The sequence below is a fragment of the Bos taurus genome, unplaced genomic scaffold, assembly GCF_002263795.3.
Source record: "Bos taurus isolate L1 Dominette 01449 registration number 42190680 breed Hereford unplaced genomic scaffold, ARS-UCD2.0 Leftover_ScbfJmS_1346, whole genome shotgun sequence".
Lineage (NCBI taxonomy): Eukaryota > Metazoa > Chordata > Mammalia > Artiodactyla > Bovidae > Bos > Bos taurus.
Genome location: NW_020190447.1, coordinates 9,485 through 14,367, shown reverse-complemented (window position 1 = coordinate 14,367; position 4,883 = coordinate 9,485). Strand labels below are relative to the sequence as shown.

General features: G+C 39.1%; 1 non-coding gene across 1 annotated transcript; it reads right to left on the bottom strand.

Annotated features, from left to right (window-relative positions):
- Positions 1 to 4,457: 4,457 nt before the first annotated feature.
- Positions 4,458 to 4,530, bottom strand: TRNAW-CCA (transfer RNA tryptophan (anticodon CCA)). The gene has a single exon. It is a non-coding gene; the product is annotated as a tRNA-Trp (tRNA).
- Between the last annotated feature and the right edge of the window lie 353 nt (positions 4,531 to 4,883).

Genomic DNA, 4,883 nt, shown 5'->3' with positions numbered 1-4,883 from the left:
ATCCCATGGACGGAGGAGCCTAGAGGGCTGCACTCCATGGGGTCGCTAAGAGTCGGACAGGACTGAGCGACTTCACTTTCACTTTTCACTTTCATGCATTGGAGGAGGAAATGACAACCCACTCCAGTGTTCTTGCCTGGAGAATCCCAGGGACGGGGGAGGCTGGTGGGTTGCCGGCTCTGGGGTCGCACACAGTCGGACACGACTGAAGCGACTTAGCAGCAGTAGCAGCAGCATATTAGTTTGAACTTGCTGATTTGTTGCCTCATAACCATTCTCATGCCACTTAAGGCACTGATGTTTTGTCTCACTATACTGAGTTCCTCAAGGCCAAGGACTGGTTGTTTAATTTCCTTTGTATCTGCATCCCCCAACCCCCATCATCACTCCCAATGTGCTTAGAGAGTATTCAGGAAAATGGGTGTCAGGGAACAGACGGGGACAAGCATAGATCCCAGTATTAAAAATCAGTAGACTCACTGAGATTTAACAACTCATCTATTTGGCTACAACCACTGGCTCCCCTCGCTTGATGTAGTATTCTGATTACTCCATAACAAACCATCCCCAAACCTAGTGGCTTAAAAGCTTCCAATGATTTATTGTGATCAAATGGTTCTTTTCAACTGGGCAGTTTTTGCTCAGGATATCTTGTACACTTGGCAACTGTATAAGGGGGTGCTGGAATGCTCTGAAAGGTTCTTCATTAGTGTAAATGCTGGTGGTCCTTATATTCATTCCAGTCTTGATTTCTGAATTGGGAACTCCAACGTGGGTCCTAACCTAGACTTCGTACCAGGTCTTTTTCAAGCTAAACTGATGATTATCTCTATGCTTTATTTTTCTCTACTTATTAAATGGGGGATCAAGCATAGATCATCTCATAGTCATTCTTAAGAAGTTTTACTTTGAGATAATCATAGATTTATATGCAATTGTAAGAAATAATTCACAGGGATCTCAAATACCTTTCACTCCCAATGATAACATCATGTATATCTATAGTTGTTGTTTAGTCACTGTCCTGTCCTACTCTTTTGTGACCCCATGGACTGTATGTAGCTCTCCAGGTTCCACTGTCAGTGAGATTTCCCAGGCAAGAATACTGGAGTGGGTTGCCATTTCCTCCTCCAGGGGATCTTCCCAACCCAGAAATCGAATCCATGTCTCCTGCATTGGCAGGTGGATTCTTTACCACAGGGCCACCTGGCAGAGCATATCTATAGTACACTATTACAAACGGGAAATTGACATCAGCACCATCTATCCGCCTTATTCCAATTTCAACAATTCTATATGCACCCATCTGCCTGTGTGTACAGCTCTAAGAAAAGTTATCACGTGTAGGTTGATGTGATCACCACCATAGTCAAGATACTAAACAGTGCCAACACCACAAGGGTCTCCACTGTTACTCATCTTCTGTCCCTCTCTTCCTGACAACCACTAAACTGTTCTCCATCTCTGTAATTTTGTCATTTAAGAATATTACATGGAATCATACATAGGTTACCTTTGGAAGTTGGCTTTTTCCACTCAACATAGTTCTCCGGAGATCTATTAAAGTTGTTCCAATGTCAAGAGTTTGTTCTTTTTACTGCGGAGGAGTATTCCATGGTATGGAGGTATCACAGCTTGTTTGACCATTCATGTATTGCAGGATATCAGGATTGATTCCAAATTTTGGCAATTACAAATAAAGGGGCGATGAACATTTGTCTACAGATTTTGCATAACCTAAATTTTCATTTCCCCTGAATAAATGCCCAATAGTACAGTTCCTGGATTGTATGGCAAGTGCATGATTAGTTTTGTAAGAACTGCCATATGCTTTTATAGAGTGCCTACACTATTTACATTCCCACCAGAAGTGAATGAGAGATCCAGTTTCTCTACATCCTTGTCAGCATTTGTTGTTGTCATTATTTTTCATTTTAGCCATTGTGATGGGAGTACAGTGATATATCATTGTGGTTTTAAATTGCGTTTCCCTAGTGCCTAATGACAGCTGCTATCTTTTCTTGTGTGTATTTAACATCTGTATATCCTTTTCAGTGAAATGTTTCTTCATATATCTTGGCATCTTCTAATTGAATAGTTTCTTACAGTCAATTTTTAAGAGTTCTTTATTTAGGTACTGATCCTTTGTTGCATACGTGGTTTGCAAATATTTTCCACCAGATTGCATCCTCTTCCCCTAAGCGTTTATAGAACAAACATTTTTAATTTTGATGAGGTCCAATTAGTCAGTTTTTCCTCTTATGGATTGTGTTTTGACAATAAGTCTAAGAACGCTTTGTTTCAGTTCAGTTCGGTTCAGTTGCTCAGTCCTGTCCGACTCTTTGTGACCCCATGGATTGCAGCACGCCAGGCCTCCCTGTCCATCACCAACTCCTGGAGTTTACTCAAACTCATGTCCACTGAGTCGGTGATGCCATCCAACCTATGTCGTCCCCTTCTCCTCGAGCCTTCAATCTTTCCCAGCATCAGGGACTTTTCCAATGAGTCAGCTCTTTGCATCAGGTGGCAAAAGTATTGGAGTTTCAGCTTCAGCATCAGTCCCTCCAATGAATATTCAGGACTGATTTCCTTTAGGATAGACTGGTTGGATCTCCTTGCAGTCCACGGGACTCTCAAGAGTCTTCTCCAACACCACAGTTCAAAAGCAGCAATTCTTCGGCACTCAGCTTTCTTCAGAGTCCAACTCTCACATCCATACATGACTACTGGAAAAACCATAGCCTTGATTAGACAGACCTATGTTGGCAAAGTAATGTTTCTGCTTTTTAAAGTGCTGTCTAAGTTCGTCATAACTTTTCTTCCAAGGAGCAAGTGTCTTTTAATTTCATGTCTTTAGTCAACACCTGCAGTGATTTGGGAGCCAAGAAAATAATCTGTCACTGTTTCCACTGTTTCCCCATCTATTTACCGTGAAGTGATGGGACCAGATGCCATGATCTTAGTTTTCTGAATGTTGAGTTTTAAGCCAACTTTTTCACTCTCCTTTTTCACTTTCATCAAGAGGCTCTTTAGTTCTTCTTCGCTTTCTGCCATAAGGATGGTGTCATCTGCATATCTGAGGTTATTGATATTTCTCCCAGTAATCTTGATTCCAGCTTTGCTTCATCCAACCCAGCATTTCTCATGATGTACTCTGCATATAAGTTATGCTTTGTTTAGCCCTAGGTCAATTTTTCCCCTATATTTTATAGTATTATAGTTTTAAGTTTTACATTTAAATCTGTGATTCATTGAGTTAATTTTTATATAAGGTATGAGATTTAGATTGAGGTTCACTTTTTGCCTGTGGATGTCCAGTTGCTCCAGCATCATTTTAAAAATAACTATCTTTCCTCCATTGAACTGCCTTTACACCTTGGTCAAACATCAGTTGGGTATTGTATGGGTCCGTTCCTAGTTTGTCTCTTTCCTTATATCAGTTTCTATGTCTATCCCTCTGTCAACAGCATCCAGTTTTTATTGTTAATATATAGTAGGATTAATATCAAGTAGAGTGGTTCCCCCACTTTATTCTTCCTTTTCAAATTGTTTTAATTATTCTGGGTCCCATACCTTTCTGTATAAATTTTAGAATAAGCTCATCTATGTCTACAAAAAACCTTTCTCAGATTTGGCTAGGAATTGCATTAAACCTACAGAACAATTTAGGAAGAACTGACAGCTTTCATGTGTCTTGTCTTCCAATCCATGAATACAATATGTTTCTCCATTTCTGTAGGTCTTTCTCAATTTCATATATCAATGCTTTTTATATTTCAGCATATAGATCTTGTACACATTTTGTTAGATTCATGCCTACATATTTTATTTTCTTTGGAGCAATTGCAAATGTTATTGTGGTTTTAATTTTGATTTCCAGTGTTCACTGCTAGTATATATAAATGCAATTGATTGTTGTGTGCTAATCTTGTATAAAGTGTGCTGTAGAATACACAGTCATTTTATTTTTTCCCAGCTTTATTGCAATTTAATTGACCTAGAACATTGTGTAAGTCTACGATGTACAACATGATGATCGGTCACGTGTATATATTGTGAAATGATTGCCACAATAATGTTAGTTAACATGTTCATCACCTCACATCACCTCACATAATTACATTTTGGGGATCTATGTTGAGAACATTTTTTAAATCTACACTCTTAGCAACTTTTAAGTATATAAGAGGGTTATATTATATATTTAATTATATCCTAACTGTAGTCACCATGCTGTGCCTTAGAGTCTCACAACTTATTTATTTTATAGCTAGAAGCTTGTACCCTGTGACCATCATCTCCCCATTTCCCTCATCCTGCAGCTCTTGGCAGTCACCATTTTACTGTTTCAAAGTTTGGCTTTAAAAAAAATTTATTTTCTGCACTATGTCTCAGTTGTGGCACTGGAGATCTTCATTGCCTCATGTACGATCTTTGTTGTAGCATGTGGGATCTAGTTCCCTGACCAGGGATCGAACCTGGGCCTCCTGCATTGGAAGCCAAGAATCTTAGCCACTGGACCACCAGGGAAGTCCCAAAGTTTGGCTTTTTTTTCTTTAAAGATACCACAGATAAATGAGATCATACAGTATATGTCTTCTTCTGTCTGATTTATTTCACTTAGCATAATGCCTTCAAGGTCCATCCATGTTGTCAAAAGTAGAAGAAGTGAATGTAAAAATGGAAGCATTATGGAATGAATAATATTGATCAGTGTTCTGAGAATATAGATTTTAGCATTTTAAATCCTTCTCATCCTATCTGAACCTGGAAAATCTGGTTATTTGATGATCTTTCAAAAACTAGCAGGTCATATAGAGATTAAGAAGAAGTATATTATGGCATGGGGCTTCCCAGGTGGCACAGTGAAGAATCAGCCTGCT